Genomic DNA, 24,210 nt, shown 5'->3' with positions numbered 1-24,210 from the left:
GGGCTCTAGAATGATACAGTTTTTTTGTAATATGTGTGATATTTGAAGACTATAAAAAATTCACGTCTATTTTTTATGTAAATAGTGAGTGCATAAAGTTCTTCGCGTTTAGGAATCACAATGGGGGTCCCATGAAGTTCAATCTCTGGTCCGCTACTATTCCTTATTAACGTTTATCGAGAGTCCTCATGTCATCAACAATGATTTTCTGTCAATGTATGCGGAGGAATAACTGGTGGCTTTTTGCCATGCTCAGGGGAGAAACTTAGCATGCTTTCTTAGATAATATTCCACCTGTTCTGCGGAACATGTACCTTCACGAGTGCGTCAAAACATGTACTTCATGCACGATCGAACTCCTCCTCGTTTCAGTGGTAATGTCCGTACGCTTCTAAGTAACAGACTCTGTGACAGATGGTTAGGTAGAGGTGGACCACTTGTTGGCCTCCACGCGCTGCGGATGTCAACGCACTGGATTTTTATTTGTGGAGGCTTATAAAAGATCCTGTGCACGGAATCCCAGAACAAGGTGTGCATGAGTCTTACTGAGAAAGGTTGTGAGACAATATGCAGTTCTCCGAGAATACATCAGCACATCAGAGATTTAACGCGACGTCGGGCTGTTGCACGTATCCTTGCTTTTTGAAGATATCATTTAGGAATGTGTTTCATACTGTGCTGACACTTTCTTTTCCTGTGTGTTACTGATGTGTTGAAGAGTTGTAGAAACTGAGCTCTAACGTAGAAATACGGCATTTCCAGGTCCGGATTCACATAACAGACCACCTAAGCCTCGGCAGCTTCGCTAATGTGACTCTGTGGTCTCCACAGATTTTTTTTTGTTCCTTTAATCGAATTTTTACGTTGTTCGCCAACTGAAACCTCCTCTAAACTTTTCACGCTCAATAAGGTCACAGAGGCATGGTCTTCGAAATGTACTTTGATCAAAAAGCGATTCTGGTAGCTGGAATACACGGTTTTTATTAATCATGCGTTCTATGTTCTTGTGGTGGTATTTCCGTATTTCCACAGAAAGTTCATCCCCTAACACCGAGAAGTGAAATATCAGTTTTGATAGATCACCTTTCAAAACTTTTTAATACAGCGAAATACGTTTTTAGAAACTTTCATTCCCTATTTTACCCCCTTCGTAGTTGAATATCTAGTACACGAATGTCGAGAAATACTGAAACATGTGTTTTTTATTTCTGACTGAGAAAGTAGATACCAATTTTCGTCATTCTAGCTTCGAAATTGCCTTAATAGCGAAATATTTTCAAAACACCTTTCATCCCTTACTCCGTCTCTCTAGGCGTGGAATTTAGAAAAATCTCTTGTGAAATAATGCTTACAGAGTAAGATTCACACCCTGTCCAAACGTCAAGTTTCTGTTCCGGCTAGGCGATGATAATCCAGTGAATCAGTCTGGCCCTATTCCATTCCCTTAATGGTTGGTCCTCCAAAAACGGCGAGACACGTATTTTTTTCACTTCTAACTGAGAAGCCAAATACAAATTGTCATAAATACAGCTTAAAAGTGCTTTCACAATGAAATATTTTCATAAAACACTGCCCCCTATTTCACTCCCTTAGGTGTTAAGTATCCAAAAACAGTGAAATACATGAAACTTCCTGGCAGATTAAAACTGTGTGTCGGACCGAGACTCGAACTCGGAACCTTTGCCTTTCGCGGGCAAGTGCTCCACTAACTGAGCTACCCAAGCACGACACACGACCCGTCCTCACAATTTAATTCCGCCAGTGCCTCGTCTCCTACCTTCCAAACTTCATTCAGTGAAATACATGCTTTTTTCTTTTTTTTTTTTAACAGGTTTGCCACGTAAAAATCTTCATAGATTTATCTTCAAAAATGCTTGCATAACGAAATATTTCCATAAAAATTTTCATCTCCTATTTGACCAACAAAGGGGTTCAATTTCGAAAAAGAGGGTAACGAATTTTTTTCGTTTCTAATCAAGAAGCAAAATTCATATTTTCATAGATTTAGTTTTAAAAATGTTTCCACAGTAAAATTTTTCATAAAACAACATAAATGTTGAATTTACTAAAACAATAAAACACGTACTTACTTCTAATCGAGAAGTCAAATAAGTCCATACCGATTTTCATAAATGCAGCTTTAAAAATGTTCTTTAATAATGATTAATTTTATACAAATTTCACCCACTATTCCACCCCCAACGGGGTTAAATTTCTTGAAATGCCAAAACACGTATTTCTTTTTTCACACCGAGAAATAAAATGCCGATTTTCGAAGTTCCAGTTTAAAAATTGCCTTAATAGACACAAGTTTTTAAAAGGCGTTTCATCCCATATTTTACCCCCTTATGAGTGGGGTTTAGAAAAATCGTTTGTTAAAACGATGCCTGCAGTGTAACGTCAAACCATCTGCTAATTTCAAGTTTTTACCGTTAGTAGTTTGGGCTGGACGATGATGAGAGAGTGACTGAGTCAGTCAGTCAGGACACTGTCTTTTATATACGGAGAAGTTTTTCTTCGTCTACGCGTGAGGAGTTTCTCCTGAAAGTTTTGCCATATATTTTTATTACACCCTGACAAGGGCCCCAGATAGACGTACAGTGTTCTAGAGACGGTTGAACCAGTATTTTGAGAGCCATTTCTTTCACGGATGGCTTATATTACTTAAAGACTTAAGGATTCACTGGACTATGTACTTGCTGGCAAGCAAAAATGTCAGTTAACAGTATGGGGAAAACTTCTGTGTCAGTACTATAGATATACGTAGAGTAGTCTCAGTACCGTTGCACTAGAATTTGGATGAAGCACATTCTACATCTACATCTACATCCATACTCAGCAAATCACCTGACGTTGTGTGGCGGAGGGTACTTTGAGTACCTCTATCGGTTGTCCCTTCTATTCCAGTCTCGTATTGTTCGTGGAAAGGAAGATTGTCGGTATGCCTCTGTGTGGGCTCTAATCTCTCTGATTTTATCCTCGTGGTCTCGTAGGAGGCAGCAATATACTGCTTGACTCCTCGGTGAAGGTACGTTCTCGAAACTTCAACAAAAGCCCGTACCGAGCTACTGAGCGTCTTCCACTGGAGTTTATCTATAATCTCCGTAACGCTTTCGCGATTACTAAATGATCCTGTAACGAAGCGCGCTGCTCTCCGTAGGATCTTCTCTATCAACCCTATCTGGTACGGATCCCACACCGCTGAGCAGTATTCAAGCAGTGGGAGAACAAGTGTACTGTAACCTACTTCCTTTGTTTTCCGACTGCATTTCCTTGGGATTCTTCCAATGAATCTCAGTCTGGCATCTGCTTTACCGACAATTAATTTTATATGGTCATTCCATTTTAAATCACTCCTAATGCCTACTCCCAGATGATTTACGGAATTAACTGCTTCCAGTTGCTGACCTGCTATATTTTAGCTAAATGATAAAGGATCTTTCTTTCTATGTATTCGCAGCACATTACACTCGTCTACATTGAGATTCAATTGCCATTGCCTGCACCATGCGTCAAATCGTTGCAGATCCTCCTGCATTTCAGTACAATTTTCCATTGCTACAATCTCTCGATTCGTACAAACTGCATGCTCGTTATTGAATTTTTCCATAACTGGAAAAAATAATTTTGCTCTGGGCGTTCTACGTATTAGTTTTTCTACTTTTACGGAGCAGTCGGGCGTATTACGCTGCCAGATATATCATTTGTAGAGGCACGCCAACGAAAACTGCAAACGGAAGCATACGTGGTGGCGCCTGGAATCTAGTGGGCCCGCCTTTTTCGACCCGGCACGGATCGTGTTTGCACAGTGCTCGGGCGACCGCCGCGGCAGATAAAAGCAAGAAGCGCCCAGAGCCGGCGGACGTGATGGTCCGGCACGTAGCCCCGCGCCGGCACACAAAAACAAAGGCCGCAAAGGCGGAATGGTAACGTAACGTAACGCGACGCGACGCGGCGCGGTTCTAATTAGGCCGCGCGGACCGAAGATGGCCATTACATTTCATTCGCAGTTTTTGCCGCAGCGCCACAGTACTTGCATATGCGAGGCGCGCCGCCGGCCGCGCGGGTCGTCGCATGCGAGATAGCGGCACGGCGCGGCGCCGCGTTAACCTTTCGGCGTGGGCCGCGCCTGCGTGACTCCGGCCAGGCTCCAGGCCGCCGGCCGCTCGATATTCTTACTGTACGCGAGGCGCGGCCAACTGTTTATTCGGCTGCCACCCGAGGGGCGCTAGTGTTCTCCACTGGCCGGCGCAGCGCGAGCGAGAGTGAGCACAGGCAATGGTGTGAGGCCAACGAGAAAGGGAGCTCGCCACTGTCTCTAGTGACGTCACATCCCGAGTGCTACGCTTCAAACGGCAAGGTGTCGGACAAACGCGAAAAACAGGCAACCACATCCAACGGGTGCGGAACGGGTTGCCTGACGTCAGGCGCTAGAGTAGCCGGAGCACCACCGACACCCAGACCTCGTGACTCAGTCGGTACCGAACATTGTATGTCGATGGAGTACAAACCAAAACACCACCGTTCTGGCTGTGTTGCTGGCGGGGCCGGAAGGTGCTAACTGCCACACCACGTATCATTGTAAGTCTCATTGCCTCAGCATGAATTGTTTGTACAACCAACCTACACAGCCTATACATCAACCCCCACTACAATAATAAATTCTGATCTGAAGCTTAAAGTTAGGCACCTCTTCAAGGGACCTACGCCTCCTGGTAAGAGGTGGCGCACGGCCTGGATGGAAGGATCTTAATTGTGGTCCCTCTCTTTTGAGCCCAACCCGACGGATACCTATGGTACATCGGGGAAAACCACCGTTCAGGTCGTGTTGTCGACGGGGCCGGGAGGTGCTTGCGCCTGATGTACTCTACTAGGAGCCTTGTAGGCTCAACACAAACCGTTAGCGTCATTACGTTAATACTTTTACCACAAGTACCCTTTTATTAGCAACTTTGAGCCAACCACAAAATCAGTTACCTCTCTATTGTATATCGTAAATAGTTTTGCAGGCTGGACATGGAGGTCTTAGCTTTAACGTACCCTAATCTCTTCTAGTTAAGTTAGTTTTTAGAATGGTAGATGTTAAAGACATGGTGAGCGACGGCCAGCGTCTTGAGGGTCATTCCAAGACCCGGGCCGCCGCCCACAACCAGGTGACGGGCAATATTATACCTATCTCTTCTCTATTCAATTCTCTTCCTTCCTTCTTTCTAAATATTTAATTTCGTTTTGTTTATTAATATCTCACTTGTTTGTGTATTAGTTATAAGTTTCCGTAATGCTGCACAAAAAAGATATCAAATGGATGTAAACAAATACAGCCCGCCTCCACGTGGCGGGACACTGGCAACGGTGTGAGTGGGGACGGGAGCCGGGGTGGTGTTACCTCCAGTCACTCCGGACCCAGTCACAGCGGCCAAGTAGCAACATACGACCCACCATAAGAAATTAGACGGTGAGTCATAAAAAATAAGCTGCTAGTGAAAAAAAACCAAAACATCAATTTAGTTCGTACTGTATGCTATCGTCCAGCAGAACATGCGCAAACGGTAATTAAAAGTATCGCTGCCGCTACGGAGGACAGGAAGAGCACATCTGTGAGGGATGGTATTGTAGATCTGTGACGAGGTACAGCGCGCGGTCGTCGCACCATAGATCCCGCGTTCAAATCCCACTTATGATTTTTTTAACTGTTTACGCGTGGAACTGTTGTATGGGAGAAAATATTCCTGACATGTAAAATGATTTTTCGGAGTTTGCAGCAATGTTCTTTTGGCAATTTGCTTTCGCTTCGTTAGTTGAACGTTACGTACTTAATACTGATATTATTTTGTTTATTGTTAGTTATTATTACTACTATTAGTTCCCCACGTGTGACGCAATTTTTTCTTTATTTTTCTGTTCTGACTGTATATTCTGTGCAAGTACTAATTTAACAAATGAAAAACGCGTAAAACAAATGATAAAACAATATACCAGCAAACTTAGAAAAATGGAAAAATGTGACTAAAGCTTTATCGCTTGATATTTATTATTATACGTGAAATGCAAGTACTGTTTCTTTTTGTACTGCTAGTCATTACTTAGACTTAAAATTTTTTTCCTATAATTTTGTGCTTGTGTCATAGACCAGTTTGAGTGTTTTACTTCTCATGAAGGCACTCATAGTAGCGCCGAAACCTAGGTCAAAACATTTCTTTATGCGACCGCGGGCTGTTATTGCTTTAATTTTACTTTGTGAACGGTAGCTGACCACACAGCCATGTTCAAAAGTTTAGAGAAATGGCTCAGCTCGTGGCGCATTAAAGCCAACACCCGCAAAAGTCTATTTGTTATCTTCAGACACAAAAACTGTACAAGAAATACAGAGCAAACACTAAAAGATGTGAAGTTCCAGTTATGGCGATAATAAATAATGCCAGAAATGCAAGCTAAGTATCTCATCTAAGATGTTCTAAACTTCCTTACAGTCATCCGGCAATGAGATTTTCTTTTAGGAAACAGCATAGCCAGCATACAGCAGGCCTACACAAGGAGCAGTCAAATGAAAACGAGACAGATGGAAAAAAGTAAGTAAACTGTAAAGTAATCGCCATATCTGTTAATACATTTGTGAGATATGCCGGTCAGTGCCTTCATGGAGCTATGTTTGTGGTTGCCTACGGAACCATAATTATACCTAGATGTTCGGAAAAAAACAATCGACGGCCACGAATGCTTTCCTTCAGGGCTCCAAATATGGGAATCGCAAGATGACTGTGTGGAGGTTATGGGCGGGCCCTCATGTTGCCAAGGTTGTTTCAGACTACGCTGCAAAAGTTTCGCTGGGAAGCCCTTAAATATCTTCCATACAGTCCCGATCTCTCCCCATGCGATTTCCATATTTTTTGGAGCCCTGAAGAAAGACATTCGTGGGCGTCGATTTGCTTCGGGCGAAGAGTGCTCACCTGGGTACAGTCATGGTTCCGTAGGCAACAGCAAACATTTTTTCATGAAGGCACTCACCGGGTTGTCTCAAAGTGAGACAGATGTATTAACAGATATGGCGATTACTTTCGAAGTAATGAACAGTTTACTTACTTTTTTCCATCCGGCTAGTTTTCATTCGAGTGACTCTTTTAGCTGATGCTGACCGTATTTGATCAAATCACTAACTTTTATTGAGAACATTTCCAGATTTACTGTCACGTCAGCCGAACATTCGCAGTCCAGTACAGGTATTGTAATTGTAAACTGTTGAAGCTCCGTTGGTGAAGTAACGGAACTTCAAGCGCTGATAGAAAGCACCGAAGCTGAAATTGTTATAGGTACGGAAAGCTGGCTGAAGCCAGAGATAAAATTCTGCCGAAATTTTTACAAAGGCACAGACGGTGTTTAGAAAGGATAGATTGCATGCAACCGGGCGTGGAGTGTTCGTCGCTGTTAGTAGTAGTTTATCTTGTAGTGAAGTAGAAGTGGATAGTTCCTGTGAATTATTATGGGTGGAGGTTACACTCAACAACCGAACTAGGTTACTAATTGGCTCCTTTTACCGACCTCCCGACTCAGCAGCATTAGTGGCAGAACAACTGAGAGAAAATCTGGAATACATTTCACATAAATTTCCTCAGCATGTTATAGTCTTAGGTGGAGATTTCAATTTACCAGATATAGACTGTGACACTCAGATGTTTGGTTGGTTGGTTGGTTGGTTGTTTTGGGGAAGGAGACCAGACAGCGTAGTCATCGGCCTCATCGGATTAGGGAAGGATGGGGAAGGAAGTCCGCCGTGCCCTTTCAGAGGAACCATCCCGGCATTTGCCTGGAGTGATTTAGGGAAAACACGGAAAACCTAAATCAGGATGGCCGGACGCGTGATTGAACCGTCGTCCTCCCCAAATGCGAGTCCAGTGTCTAACCACTGCGCCACCTCGCTCGGTCACTCAGATGTTTAGGACGGGTGGTAGGAACAGAGCATCGAGTGACATTATACTGAGTGCACTATCCGAAAATTACCTCGAGCAATTAAACAGAGAACCGACTCGTGGAGATAACATCTTGGACCGACTGATAACAAACAGACCCGAACTTTTCGACTCTGTAAGCGCAGAACAGGGAATCAGTAATCATAAGGCCGTTGCAGCATCCCTGAATATGGAAGTAAATATAAAGAAAGGGAGGAAGAATTGTCCGTTTAGCAAGCGTAATAGAAGGCAGATTTCAGACTACCTCACAGATCAAAACGAAAATTTCTGTTACGACACTGACAATGTTAAGTGTTTATGGAAAAGGTTCAAGGCAATCGTAAAATGCGTTTTAGACAGGTACGTGCCGAGTAAAACTTTGAGGACGGGAAAATCCCACCGTGGTTCAACAAAAAAGTTAGGAAACTACTGCGAAAGCAAAAGAGAGCTCCACTCCAAGTTTAAACGCAGCCAAAACCTCTCAGACAAACAGAAGCTACACGATGTCAAAGTTAGCGTAAGGAGGGCTATGCGTGAAGCGTTCAGTGAATTCGAAAGTAAAATTCTATGTACCCACTTGAGAGAAAATCCTAGGAAGTTCTGATCTTACGTTAAATCAGTAAGTGGCTCGAAACAGCATATCCAGACACTACGGGATGATGATGGCATTGAAACAGAGGATGACACGCGTAAAGCTGAAATACTAAACACCTTTTTCCAAAGCAGTTTCACAGAGAAAGACCGCACTGCAGTTCCTTCTCTAAATCCTCGCACAAACGAAAAAATGGCTGACATCAAAATAAGTGTCCAAGGAATAGAAAAGCAACTGGAATCACTCAACAGAGGAAAGTCCACTGGACCTGACGGGATACCAATTCGATTCTACACAGAGTACGCGAAAGAACTTGCCCCCCTTCTAACAGCCGTGTACCGCAAGTCTCTAGAGGAACGGAAGGTTCCAAATGATTGGAAAAGATCACAGGTAGTTCCAGTTTTCAAGAAGGGTGGTCGAGCAGATGAGCAAAACTATAGGCCTATATCTCTGACATCGATCTGTTGTAGAATTTTAGAGCATCTTTTATGCTCGCGTATCATGTCATTTCTGGAAACCCAGAATCTACTCTGTAGGAATCAACATGGATTCCGGAAACAGCGATCGTGTGAGACCCAACTAGCTTTATTTGTTCATGAGACCCAGAAAATATTAGATACAGGCTCCCAGGTAGATGCCATTTTCCTTAACTTCCGGAAGGCGTTCGATACAGTCCCGCACTGTCGCCTCATAAACAAAGTAAGAGCCTACGGAATATCAGACCAGCTGTGTGGCTGCATTGAAGAGTTTTTAGCAAATAGAACACAGCATGTTGTTATCAATGGAGAGACGTCTACAGACGTTAAAGTAACCTCTGGCGTGCCACAGGGGAGTGTTATGGGACCATTGCTTTTCACAATATATATAAATGACCTAGTACATAGTGGCGGAAGTTCCATGCGGCTGTTCGCGGATGATGCTGTAGTATACAGAGAAGTTGCAGCATTAGAAAATTGTAGCGAAATGCAGGAAGATCTGCAGCGGATAGGCACTTGGTGCAGGGAGTGGCAACTGACCCTTAACATAGACAAATGTAATGTATTGCGAATACATAGAAAGAAGGATCCTTTATTGTATGATTATATGATAGCGGAACAAACACTGGTAGCAGTTACTTCTGTAAAATATCTGGGAGTATGCGTGCGGAACGATTTGAAGTGGAATGATCATATAAAATTAATTGTTGGTAAGGCGGGTACCAGGTTGAGATTCATTGGGAGAGTGCTTAGAAAATGTAGTCCATCAACAAAGGAGGTGGCTTACAAAACACTCGTTCGACCTATACTTGAGTATTGCTCATCAGTGTGGGATGCGTACCAGGTCGGGTTGACAGAGGAGATAGAGAACATCCAGAGAAGAGCAGCGCGTTCGTCACAGGGTTATTTGGTAAGCGTGATAGCGTTACGGAGATGTTTAGCAAACTCAAGTGGCAGACTCTGCAAGAGAGGCGCTCTGCATCGCGGTGTAGCTTGCTATCCAGGTTTCGAGAGGGTGCGTTTCTGGATGAGGTATCGAATATACTGCTTCCCCTACTTATACCTCCCGAGGAGATCACGAAGGTAAAATGAGAGAGATTCGGGAGCGCACGGAGCCTTCCGGCAGTCGTTCTTCCCGCGAACCATTCGCGTCTGGAACAGGAAAGGGAGGTAATGACAGTGGCACGTAAAGTCCCCTCCGCTACACACCATTGGGTGGCTTGCGGAGCATAAATGTAGATGTACCACAGGCTTCAAAGATTCTTCGAACCAATCATACTTTGTCTCATCGAACCTCGGTTATGAGACGGCAGTGGAATACATGCGTCGTAAGCCTTTTGGAAGTTTAGAAAGAGGGAATCAATAGGTTTATCAGCATCCAGTAATCAGCATGACAACGCGTGGGAAGCCGCGAGCTGTGCTGTGCTGTGCTGTGTTGACTTATCGAGAAGGTGTTTTCCCCCCTGAGAACGAAATTACGTTCGAGCTTAGGATATGCTCTGTTGTTGTTGTTGTTGTGGTCTTCGGTCCTGAGACTGGTTTGATGCAGCTCTCCATGCTACTCTATCCTGTGCAAGCTTCTGCATCTCCCAGTACCTACTGCAACCTACATCCTTCTGAATCTGCTTAGTGTATTGATCTCTTGGTCTCCCTCTACGATTTTTACCCTCCACGCTGCCCTCCAATGCCAAATTTGTGATCCCTTGATGCCTCAAAACATGTCCTACCAACCGATCCCTTCTTCTAGTCAGGTTGTGCCACAAACTTCTCTTCTCCCCAATCCTATTCAATACCTCCTCATTAGTTACGTGATCTAACCACCTTATCTTCAGCATTCTTCTGTAGCACCACATTTCGAAAGCTTCTATTCTCTTCTTGTCCAAACTGGTTATCGTCCATGTTTCACTTCCATACATGGCTACACTCCATACAAATACTTTCAGTAATGACTTCCTGACACTTAAATCTATACTCGATGTTAACAAATTTCTCTTCTTCAGAAACGATTTCATTGCCATTGCCAGTCTACATTTTATATCCTCTCTACTTCGACCATCATCAGTTATTTTACTCCCTAAATAGCAAAACTCCTTTACTCCCTTAAGTGTCTCATTTCCTAATCTAATCCCCTCAGCATCACCCGATTTAATTTGACTACATTCCATTATCCTCGTTTTGCTTTTGTTGATGTTCATCTTATATCCTCCTTTCAAGACACTGTCCATTCCGTTCAACTGCTCTTCCAAGTCCTTTGCTGTCTCTGACAGAATTACAATGTCATCGGCGAACCTCAAAGTTTTTACTACTTCTCCATGAATTTTAATACCTACTCCGAATTTTTCTTTTCTTTCCTTTACTGCTTGCTCAATATACAGATCGAATAATATCTGGGAGAGGCTACAACCCTGTCTCACTCCTTTCCCAACCACTGCTTCCCTTTCATGCCCCTCGACTCTTATAACTGCCATCTGGTTTCTGTACAAATTGTAAATAGCCTTTCGCTCCTTGTATTTTACCCCTGCCACCTTCAGAATTTGAAAGAGAGTATTCCAGTTAACGTTGTCAAAAGCTTTCTCTAAGTCTACAAATGCTAGAAACGTAGGTTTGCCTTTTCTTAATCCTTCTTCCAAGGTAAGTCGTAAGGTTAGTATTGCCTCACGTGTTCCAACATTTCTACGGAATCCAAACTGATCTTCCCCGAGGTCCGCTTCTACCAGTTTTTCCATTCGTCTGTAAAGAATTCGCGTTAGTATTTTGCAGCTGTGACTTATTAAACTGATAGTTCGGTAATTTTCACATCTGTCAACACCTGCTTTCTTTGGGATTGGAATTATTATATTCTTCTTGAAGTCTGTGGGTATTTCGCCTGTCTCATACATCTTACTCACCAGATGGTAGAGTTTTGTTAGGCCTGGCTCTCCCAAGGCCATCAGTAGTTCTAATGGAATGTTGTCTACTCCCGGGACCTTGTTTCGACTTAGGTCTTTCAGTGCTCTGTCAAACTCTTCACGCAGTATCTTATCTCCCATTTCATCTTCATCTACATCCTCTTCCATTTCCATAATATTGTCCTCAAGTACATCGCCCTTGTATAAACCCTCTATATACTCCTTCCACCTTTCTGCCTTCCCTTCTTTGCTTAGAACTGGGTTGCCATCTGAGCTCTTGATATTCATACAAGTGGTTCTCTTCTCTCCAAAGGTCTCTTTAATTTTCCTGTAGGCAGTATCTATCTTACCCCTAGTGAGACAAGCCTCTACACCCTTACATTTGTCCTCTAGCCATCCCTGCTTAGCCATTTTGCACTTCCTGTCGATCTCATTTTTGAGACGTTTGTATTCCTTTTTGCCTGCTTCATTTACTGCATTTTTATATTTTCTCCTTTCATCAATTAAATTCAATATTTCTTCTGTTACCCAAGGATTTCTATTAGCCCTCGTCTTTTTACCTACTTGATCCTCTGCTGCCTTCACTACTTCATCCCTCAGAGCTACACATTCTTCTTCTACTGTATTTCTTTCCCCCTTTCCTGTCAATTGTTCCCTTATGCTCTCCCTGAAACTCTCTACAACCTCTGGTTCTTTCAGTTTATCCAGGTCCCATCTCCTTAAATTCCCACCTTTTTGCAGTTTCTTCAGTTTCAATCTGCAGTTCATAGCCAATAGATTGTGGTCAGAATCCACATCTGCCCCTGGAAATGTCTTACAATTTAAAACCTGGTTCCTAAATCTCTGTCTTATCATTATATAATCTATCTGATACCTTTTAGTATCTCCAGGAGTCTTCCAGGTATACAACCTTCTTTTATGATTCTTGATATGCTCTAGTCTCCAATAATAAAGGGACATTATGGACGTCGATCATGTGCGGCTTCCATGTATGGTTAAGACATTGTACCAGTTCCTTCCGGCGACACTAATTCAAATAACTTTAGGAACATGTTGGGATGATTAATTAGGCCTCATTCTTGTCCAGGAGAGGCAGTAGATGTAGTGTCGCTTGACCCCAGTATCAGTCTTACTTTTCTTCCTTGCTAGCGCCTTATGTTTCCGAAAGAAAATTCTCATTCTAAAGACGGCACAATCATAGCGAGAGATACTAAAATAAAGTGCACTGAACTGAAGACAAGAACCCCAATAGGCCTACGCGCGGATGATAGCCACATCTCCCGCAGAGTTGTGTGGTGGCTTCCCTCTGGGACCCCTTAACAAATTTTCTGTTCCGCTTTTGTCTGGTACTGATGGAGTCATCCCACATAAAGTCTGCCAATGCGACTTCTTAGTACAGTGACTGCTGGTGGATCTGGATGGTCAGACAATGATCCTACAGTATCCAGATTAACAGTTCTCGCTCGTCTCTTATTTCTTGGGGAAACATGACAATTTAACAGTTATCCACGGGAAGATTTTTGGAGTGAGAACGCCTTCGTCTGTTCTTCCGAATGCCTCAAGTTACACTGGCGCAATGATCAACGCGCTTCCATGGCACTCGACTTCCACATTTAGGAGAAAGTGACTCTCTAATAGTAAAATACGACAGACGCACAGTAATCCAAAAGTAATAAGTAGACAATAAAAGTAGCGCTTGCTGCTCTACTTTACCGATGAAATGGAACAGCGCCTTACCTTGGAGTACTTTTGCCACCGGTTATCTGAAACAAAACAAACGAAAGTGGTTAGAAAAAGTTGAGGACTTATTGAACTGCGTACCAACTGACACACAAACAGAATCCATAAACTGAACGTGAAATCGTACAGCGGCACTATGTTTTTCTGGAACGACTTAAACGCTAAAGCGAAAAACAATTCCTGGAGCAATACAACTTTATAAACTAGGACACGAAGTGTCTCACAAATTCAGGAGATAAAAGAGTAAAACTACTGCATCTAGGTGTATAATTAAAGTGAGTTTCATCTTCAGAGTTTTTAGATAGAGCAGAAACGCACTCTAGTTTATCTGGCGTTTAGGAGTAGAAATTTACATAGCACGACACATCAAAGTAACGTCAACGCAGCGATTCTAGCTGATTTAAAAAAAAAAAAATTAAGTGCAAGCGGCTGCATTAGAGTGCGCCAGAAGATAGCAGTAATAGCGACCCACACTTTCCACACGAACATCGTAAAGGCGAATGTGTTGGGAGACACAGTCTTACGAGCACTTTCATTTCACGCACTGCGGAACATCGTTTTCTGTTCTTGGCAGTATTAATAAGTTGTCAGTATTCTGATAAATAAGTCACACTCTCGTGTCAGCCTGGGTTAACTATAGCTATGATTTCGTCCTGTGTATATGCGAACCGAACATAATATTCAATGTAGTCATCAAGACCAGAGTAGTGATGTCAATTTTGCGATCGGTTCGGGGCTTGAGCCCGCTCTTCACGAACACGAATGCTGTGCCTCAAAACAGTCTGCCATCTAGCTCGTTCACATCAACAGGGACCGGAAGCTTACCTACACTCCTTTTGGGGAAAGGCAAATGTTATAATCACTATCGGATTACCAGTCAATGCATGTACGCATGCCGTTGTATCTCCTTTACCATCTCTGTGTCTTATGTCTTTCAGAAGGGCACAAATTTCTCTTCTCTAAATGCAGCTTCGACGAGATATTTATTTATTTTTTATTTATTTATTGCCAAATTATAGACCAGTCACCTGATGTTTAAAACAGGTCGTACATCTTACAATTTTTGTTCTTCATTTTTTACAGTTTTCTTTTCTTTTGTTTTATCTACAACATTTACAAAGAGTGATACTTTTCACAATAACTATAATTTAAGGTTGAAACATAAATAAAATTTTGTTTTTTTTAAGAAGAATATAAAAAGAAGATAGGATACAGGAGAGGTTTGTTAGTACCATCACCGAATGTGACTGACGGTTTGTTCGAGCCGTTAACCGCCAGTCACACACACACACACACACACACACACACACACACACACACACACACACACAAATGGTTATTAGTAGAGAAATAATTTTGCTTATCCTATTTATCCGACGAGATATACAAGCAGATTTCGCTTTTATTTCGTTAACGAATGACGATTAAGCTCGAAAATCTCTCAACTTGGTAAGCTCGCGGTAAATTGTTGCCGATTGCTGTCACGTGCACCGGCCACCAATTTGACTGAAACAGCTCGCAATGTACAGTGTTGATCAGTCCTTCGACACCCACGCAATGGAATGCAAAACAGTCACTTTTGCGAGTATACATTAAAGAACAGTAAAAGCATAGAGAAAAAGAAGCCCGTGTGTGTGTGTGTCATTTTTATTAAATTCATTGATTTATTTTTCTTGCAATATCCGAAAGGCCTTCTCTTTCAACTTGTTTTATTAATAGACCAATCATGAAACAGAGTCGCTGCCACAAGATACGATCGATCGATCGTTTGATAGATGACGAATGTTGCTTAATCTAACTATGTTACAATGCTCGTAGCATGGAATCTAAAAGGACTCATAACAGTAAAAGCTACAACAAAAATAAATATCGTTCTGCTTGTTTTGCGAAGAGGAAGGTGATATAAATAACTTAGACAAGTCGGTAGATATTTTTACCTTGGCAGCAATCAAAATGAGAAGAGACAGAAATATAAATAACAGAAGATGAGAACGAGGACGAATGCGACTAAAGGAGAGACGAGAAAAAGCAAGATAGGATTAATGACTTAAGGAGGGAAAAAATGGCTGGGAAAAGAAGGAGTAAAAGGGCATTTGCTTCACTGTTGAACAAGAGGGAATGGCCATTATGTTAATTGTTGAAAGAAAAATTACTGCAGCGACAAAAGGAAGTTACTTAGCTCTTGCTCAAATGCAAACTGGAGCCGGTTTTTGCATAGACCACGGGGTAGCTTGTTCAATAGGCAGGAAGAAGCAGTGGATACGAAGATTTAGAATGTTTTCGTTTTACATACGGGTACAGCAAGGATGCGAGTGAAGTCAGTTCTTGTGTTACTATTATAAAGCAACGCGAGGTGTTTGGAAGTCAGAATCGGACGACGTATCGACAGCATGTAGCAGTCAGGTAATTCGACTGGTTACAGCTGTCCTAACTAGGTAAATGCGGCACTGACAAAATCGAACAAGCGATTTGCCTCTCCGGTTGGCGAACGTATATTTTTGATGACCGATTTCAACAGGCCAGGGAATTCCTTGAGACAGTACAACATTGTCTACATGCATCGTTAACGCTGACACGTCTGTTTCCGTTCTGGGTGTAATGTGCGTTAGCAGCCAGGTGAGGTATTCATTACGGTTGTGCGGTTGTCTTCGCACAAATTTATAACAATTCATCTCACTGTCAATTTATCGCCCACTCGGGTGGAAGTATCCCAAGCTACTACCCAGGGCCTCACGTAGACGGAGAAACAAGCGCACAGGACAAAAATGCTTCATCGCGCCGTCGTGCACTTGACGCCTTGCATAATTTGGAGGGAAAAAAAAAAAAACTGCGACTCGTCGAACCACATAATATGCGTATAATCGCTACCACCTCTGTTCTTTTCTTTACAGACATGGAGATTTACATACCGCTGTGAGCAACGACCTTTTGGTAGGTATCCGAATCCAAATGCCCATTGGACGCAATGTTCCCAACGATACTGGTTGAGACGCGCTTGTACTTTCACTGACACTGAAACCGACCGTCACTGACGAGGTGTGGCAGCCGTCTCTGGTCTCTGTCTGTTAGCATCGTTCTACGACCATTGTGTTTAGGCCATATTCATAGCCGCGAGCCGGCCGCGGTGGTCTAGCGGTACTAGGCGCTCAGTCCGGAACCGCGCGACTGCTACGGTCGCAGGTTCGAATCCTGCCTCGGGCATGGATGTGTGTGATGTCCTTAGGTTAGTTAGGTTTAAGTAGTTCTAAGTTCTAGGGGACTGATGACCACAGATGTTAAGTCCCATAGTGCTCAGAGCCATTTTTCAGAGCCGCGAGTTGCACACAGTTCCTTGGAGGTTCTCTGGACAGTCCGTTTCGATACGCCAAAGAATTGAACAAGTTCATTCACGCGTTCGTCGTGGGCACGTCCAAACATGCTCGCTCGCTCGCTCCTAGTATTGTCACCTCTTCACGCCGACCCACAGTACCATTCCCCATTGCTCTGGCTACAAAACCGAATTTTTCAACTGAATCCGCATCGAATGCGGCAGCCTTACGTGACCTTACCGGGAGGGCGTGTATTCCTACATGGTACCAAACTACTAGTTGACAACGGATCCAACGTCTTGCTGCCTCAATAACCTCACCCCAAGTGTTCAGTTCTTCTATTACTCGCACTCTTTGACTTCACTATCATTACGTTTTAAGAACATGTGCTCATCTTTTATTCACCAACGTAAGCCTGTTTTTACTAAATACAACGTGATCCCCCGATTATTTACTGATCTGTTTCGTCTGGAGTTTCTTGGGGGGGGGGGGGGGGGGGGGGGGGAGCCAATATTTTTCTTAATTTATTGCCAAGTTTGGGCTTGACAACATCTTAAGTGTCCTGCAATATATGTTAAACACATAAAATCAAATACTTGAAAATGGCATATACGGCCGGAACACGTCTTGTACTTAAATAAACAATACATCGCTCAAATGGCGGTGTGTTCTTTTTAAAAATATTGTATGACTGTTACCGAGCAAAATCAAAAACAGTTTCCTAGACGTTTGTAACCGGAATTTCCGAACATCCTGTATATGCCATCTTTCGGGCATATCCGAAAGAACAGATACCATCGGCGACCATGCAGCTCGTTAGAATGAAATTACAATGAAATCAATCCCCCTAGCTGGATACAGGCGTTGATATAAGTCAACGGGGATAGCTGAAAATGTGTGTCCTGACCGGGACTCGAACCCGGAATGCCCTGCTTACATGGCAGTCGCTCTCTCCATCCACCTGAGCCACCGAGGACACAGAGGATAGTGCGACTGGACGGACTTATCTCTGGCACGCCTCCCGTGAGACCCACATTCCCAACTTATTGTTCCGCAATATATTCATAGTGCCCCTGCCCATCACGCTCATTACGTACTCGCGGCTTTTTACTGACTCCCGTGAGATTCAAATGTTCAAATGTGTGTGAAATCTTATGGGACTTAACCGCTAAGATCATCAGTCCCTAAGCTTACACATTGCTTAACCTAAATTATCCTAAGGACAAACACACACACCCATGCCCGAGGGAGGACTCGAACCTCCCCGGGACCAGCCGCACATATCATGACTGCAGCGCCTCAGACCGCTCGGCTAATCCCGCACGGCCTCCCGTAAGAGTTCAGGCACTGTTTGTGCATCCGCACAGAAGAAGGTGGTCAAATGGCCGGTGAGCCTTAGCTATATATGTAGATGAAGATGGTATCTGTTCTTTCGGACATGAGTGTAATGGGCAGAGGCACTATGAATATAGTGCGGGATAATAAGTTGGGAATGTGGGCCTCACGGGAGGCGTGCCAGATGGATGCCGACACGGTAGCTCAGCGTGTACGGTCAGTGGGTTAGCTACCCTCTGTAACAAAAAAAACTGAGTTAATGGTTCAACGACGAACTGAAACGGATGTCTTGCGACGTCCGCCCCGAGCACATATAACGAACGAAAACGAACCAAATGAGATTTAAAAAATAGGTGAATTGAGCGTCTGCCATGTAAGCAGGAGATCCCGTGTTCGAGTCCCGGTCGGGACACACATTTCCAACTGTCCCCGTTGACTTACATCAGCGCCTGTATGCAGCTAGGGGTATTCATTTATTCATTTCATTGTAATTTCTTTTTATTACAGTGCGTATTTCCTCCAATGAGAAGTCTATCTGTCTGCCATTTTCTGTGATTTAGTGACTAGTTTCAATTTCCACTTATGCTACGTTCTTATGCCGTAATTTAAAATAATGTTTCTTACATTGCGTAAGCCGGCCGGGGTGGCCGAGCGGTTCTAGGCGCTACAGTCGGGAACTGCGCGACCGCTACGGTCGCAGATTCGAATCCTGCCTCGGGCATGGATGTGTGTGATGTCCTTAGGTTAGTTAGGTTTAAGTAGTTGTAAGTTCTAGGAGACTAATGACCTCAGCAATTCTTTCTTACATTGCGTTTCTGAATGTGTGCATTACTATCCTTCTTTTGCCTCTGGAGTATTCACCACACTTTCTCTTGCGGTTCATAAAAGTCTCGTTGCATACCTTTCGTATATCGCTCCCAATACCGGTCTTTTAATTTCCGCATATCCTTGTTCATCCGATTGCGAATGATGTTACACTCCGTATAATTGCTTAGATGTTATGCTCCGTGTAGTCGGTTACTGCGTGTGCCAAACTGTGACTGGCTGTGCTAATGGTTTGCTAATGAAACACCCCGCCTTCGCCGGGCAGCGGCTGCTCGCTGCCGGCGACAGGGAGTAGCCGGAGGCGCCGCCGCTACGCCTCCACAGTCCTCGGTCCGCATCGACCCCGGCCGCACAGCAAGGAGCCGGGCCGCGCGATATTTCGCCGGCGGGCGGCCAAGTGCGCGCGCGTTGTCCCCGGATAATGCGGCAGGTGGCGCGCTGGTGCGACGTCGGGCTCCCGCGGGAGCCCTCCGCTACAGGAGCAGCGAGGGAAAGCACCCCGCAGGCGCAGTCGATATTCGGCCCCTCGCTCCAGCGGCAGGTTAATACCGGGCCGGCGGCTCGGCTCGGCTCGGCCCTCCACCGCCACCGCGCGCAACAATCAATCACTGGGGCTTTCACAGCCGTTCCGGCGCTCATTACTTAAAGGGAGAGCGCGCGGCGCCTGACGTCTGCGCCGGAGGACTAAGCCGCAATAACGCCAGTAATGTGTGTGTGTATGCGTGTGTGTGTGTGCGCGCGCGCGAGTGCCCGGAGCTGGCGGATCGAAACAACGCCGCGCGCCCGGTGGCTGCTCCACTCGGCGTCGCCGGCGGGGCTTCCCCGGATTCTGCCCAGGCGCGCCAAGGCAGACAGGCCACCTGCGTGCTGACAGGCTAACAAGTAATTCCCAACCGCGCCAGTCGTCCTCGTAATTGCTCGGGACGCGAGAGCCATCGTGCAATTGGGATGATGGGTTAGTCTTTCCCTACCCTGACTCAATAGTATTGTTGGCGGGTTAGTGATTCCCAGGACGGCAGCTGTTTTCTAGCACTTGCTCGAAATAAACTTGCTAAAAATCCTTGCAAGAGGCAATAATTTCTAGTATTTAGCGGCCAATGGGAACGACCAATGAGAATGGCTGCGTTCTGCTCTGAAGACTGAATGTGTGGACGGCCCGTATAATTAAAAATCTGGAAGCAAGAATATGGGCACAACCACTCACAATGCAAAAAGTTACGCCTCTCGAATGGACACGCCGTCATCATCAGAAATACCTTAACATAACAATACACTCAGGTGACGAATGTCGCGGGATATACGCACATATACAATGGCTGTAGCATCGCGTACGCAACGTATGAGAACGGCAGATGTCATATTTATTCAGACGATTCACGTTAAAAGTTTTCCGACACGATTACAGCCGCACTGAGCCAGATCGCTGGTCAATCATCAGCGATCGGCTTGTTATCTTTGGCGCGTCCCCTGGCATGAGCATCTTTGCGTTTTCGGCTGGGGCGCGCGGGACGGCGAGAGGCAGTCGGTTTGGGGCGGCCGGTGAGACTGGCGGAGTTGTGGCTCGGGCGTAAGCACATGTGTGATGTCTGTTACGCTGCGGCGGCTACTGGTTGCCTGGAAGGCATTTGATATAAACTGTGCCAAGCCTCGCAGTGAGAGGGGAGTCCGGAGTTGGTGTTGGCCCAGATGTTTGTACAAATTGAGGTGCCTGTGTGAGAAACACGGCGTGGGCCTGTTGGTTGCTTCGGCCTTCTGGCAGCCACCGCAAGCGGATGTTCGGCCGGAATGTCTACAGTTTGTGGTGAGCATAGTGTGAACAAGTTCTCGTAGGATGTGCTCCCAGCCTGACTCGTTGCCTGCGTTATTTGTGGGTGCCGACCCCTTGTCTGTAACTGCTTCCGGGAGCCCTGGAAGATTTCACAGCAAAACTGTGTTTTGGTGGTATTCTGTGTTTCTGGTTCAGCCTCCGCCTAGAAAGGGGAAAGATTTGTGCCTCAACTGAAAGGGGGGGGGGGGTTCGATTGGACATCTTTTGGAATTCCTTAATGCTGTAATTTAAACATATAAAAAAATTGTTCTTTCGGAATAAGCGCCTGCTTCTTTAGGACACTGCAGTTCAAACAGGAGAGGCGTAATGTTAATGAGTATTTGTTATTCGCCAAATGAAGTGTATTTAATGTCTTGCAGTTTTCTGGGGCACGCAGCTGTGTTACTGAACTCATTTTGAAGTGTTCTGTCGGGTGAATGACTGCTCCCACTTCAGTGTATTCTTTTGAGTAGTATTGTAAGGTTTTTTGGATATTTGTCAGTGGGGTGTGTTGATTCAATTTAGTTTTTCTCTTTCTTTTGAATTGCGGAGAACTGTTTAGTTTATCTGGTTATTGGCTTAACTCGCGCTTCACACACTAAATCAGCTGATAATGAAATTCTTTTTTTAAATTCCTGTTTAATGTCAGACAGATTCAAATGTAACTTCATTTATGTTATTTGAAATAAATGTGTTGGATTGACCTTAATGAATTAAGTGCAATCGAAGTAAGGGACCCAGTCCTTCGTTAGTGCTTAACAGTGGCGTGTGGTTCGGGTTGTGAGCCCCGTGCTGGGACCAGGCACGACGGGAATTAACAGACTGTGAACGCGGAGTGGTACTTGGGGCTAGAGGTATGGGACAATCCATTCCGGAAACCGTTTGGGGATTCAGCATTCCGAGATACACAGTGTCCAGAGTGCGCCGAGAATACCAAATTCTTGGCACTGCCTGTCACCACGGACAATGAAGTGAGCGACAGCTTTCACTAGACGACTTACAGCAGCCGAGTTTGCGTAGAGATGTCAGTGTTAACAGACAAGCAACACTGCGAGAAGTAACCGCGGACGTCAGTGTGGGGTGTACGACGAATGTATTCGTCTGGACAGCGCGGCGAAATCTGGCGTTAATTGACTAGTAGACGACTGACGCGAGATCGCGTCTCCTGGGCTCGTGACCGCATCAGTTGGATCCTAGACGACTAGAAAACAATGGCCTGGTCAGATAAGTCCCGTTCTCAGTTCGTAAGATCCGATGGTAGCGTTCGAGTAAGGCGGAGACCCCACGAAGCCATGAACCCAAGTTGTCAACGCACTGTGCAGGCTGGTGGTAGCTCCATAATGCTGTGGGCTGTGTTCGCGTGGAATGGAGTGGGTCCTCTGGTCCAACTTAACTGATCATTGACAGAAAATGTTTATGTTCGGATACACGAAGATCATTTGCAGTCATTTATGGACTTAAAGTTCCCAAACAACCGCAGATTTTTTGTGGGTGATACTCTATCATATCGCCGGGCCCGATAATTCGATCGTGCAATAGCGCGCACCAAACATTACCTTTGGACTGCCTCTGGTGCACTCCATGACCTCGTCAGGGGGTTGTGAACCCCAAACGCGCACATTATGGCGATTCACTACTCCACTGACAAAAACGGTCGCTTCGTCGGAAAAGGCAAATCGTCTGAGATAATCATCATCGTCCTCAATACATGATAGCATTTCGACCGCAAAGTCATATCGACGTCTACTGTCATTGGGCAACAATGGAAGTTTACTGATGTGTGAAAAAAACTTATTTTGTAAACAACTAGACACCAGTTTCATATTTGTACCATACTTCTAGCCTGAGTTATCAATTTATGCAATCAGGGAAAGACTTTTCGGACACCCTGTATCTCGCGAAGCTGACAAATCTTTAAGTCGGGATTTTACGCTGCCATCACTTATTAATCCTTGTTTTGTTTTTGCTTTGTTCTCTTGGCATTCTGCGAAGGTTACAAGAGGTCATTATAGAGACTCAGTATCTGAGGGAAGATACGGAATCCTGTTGATTTTAGCTCCGCTGTATTTAACTTTGTTGGTTGCACATGTTGGGGTAACGTACTTGATAAGTTGTACCGTTTCCATTTAAAGAATCAGTTGGTCTTTGTCACTGTGGTTTGTACGCTGATGGCAGATTACGCTGGCGGCCTGAAGATGACGCTTTTTGGCGCCTAAACTGGTAGCATGTTTTGAATAAACGACGTCGGATTACAATACAGCTGTTGCTTTCAATTATCATTATTCAAGTACTTTGAGCCTTCACGACTATTAGTCGGCCACAATCGTGATTCTTGAAGTTTTCCTGGCGTACTGAATTTTCGATGAGATTTCGGGATTGCAGCCGGATCATGTTGACTTCTTACTACGATATTTCGGCTGGCACTCTTCCAACCATCTTCAGGTGAGTGTCCGTCACCGCAGACTTCAAGTTCCCGGCGTCACGAACGACACACTCGCCTTTCGCAGCGCAGTAAGTCGGCCGTAGCTGAGCACTGTATTACCACAGGACACGCTATGGATTTTTCTGCCACGAAAATCTTGGTCCCAGCGAAAACTCTCTGCGATTCAGTAATTAAAGAATCTGTGGAGATACGCCTAGCGCAAAATCTTACAAATCGTGTTGGCGGTTTTCAACTGGACAAGGCTTGGGACGCGGTGATCTCTGTAATTTCCTCTAAGAGGAGACAATTTATTGATAATGGCACGTCTGGCGACATCTGACGTCTATTTTTAGCAACGCGGCGCGCATTCCGACAGAGCGCGGACATGTAATTTTCATCTTACGCATGCGCCTGTGCGCCACAGATAGAACAGTAGCTCCAGAGGGCGCGCATTTCGATAGAGGACGCTCCTGTGACGGAGGCCAATGAGCATGCCTTTTAGAGCAAATTTTTTGCTATAAAGTTGACTCCGGGAACTTGCAGTTTCCAGTGACGGACACTCACCTGAAGATGGCTGGACGATTGCCAGCCGAAATATCGTGGCAAGAAGTCAACATGATCCGGCTGCAATCCCGAAATCTCATCGAACAGTCTTGAAAACATCTGCAATGCGATGCCGTTACGTCTTCACTTCACAGTGCTTGTTTACTGCAACGCCACGGCGTTTTTCCTTTAACGGCCACGGGAGGCCAAGTGTCATTATATCGTGGTCGGGCAGTACCGGGCTGGAATGTTTGCAGCAGTCGGTCAGGCCGCAAGATTAATCCACGTGAGCTGATTCTCGAGCAGGTAGCTGAGAAGCATCCTTCTCGGC

The 24,210-nt window shown here is 44.7% G+C and overlaps 1 long non-coding RNA gene across 1 annotated transcript in view; it reads right to left on the bottom strand.

The window, feature by feature from the left end:
• Positions 1-24,210, bottom strand: part of LOC124606801 — a 647,945-nt gene that overhangs the window by 433,193 nt on the left and 190,542 nt on the right. Inside the window, exon 3 of the long non-coding RNA XR_006978729.1 lies at positions 13,637-13,662. This is a non-coding gene — a long non-coding RNA (uncharacterized LOC124606801). The remainder of the gene's footprint in view (positions 1-13,636; positions 13,663-24,210) is intronic.

Source organism: Schistocerca americana, chromosome 3 (genome assembly GCF_021461395.2).
Source record: "Schistocerca americana isolate TAMUIC-IGC-003095 chromosome 3, iqSchAmer2.1, whole genome shotgun sequence".
NCBI lineage: Eukaryota > Metazoa > Arthropoda > Insecta > Orthoptera > Acrididae > Schistocerca > Schistocerca americana.
This window is presented reverse-complemented; position numbering and strand designations above follow the sequence as displayed.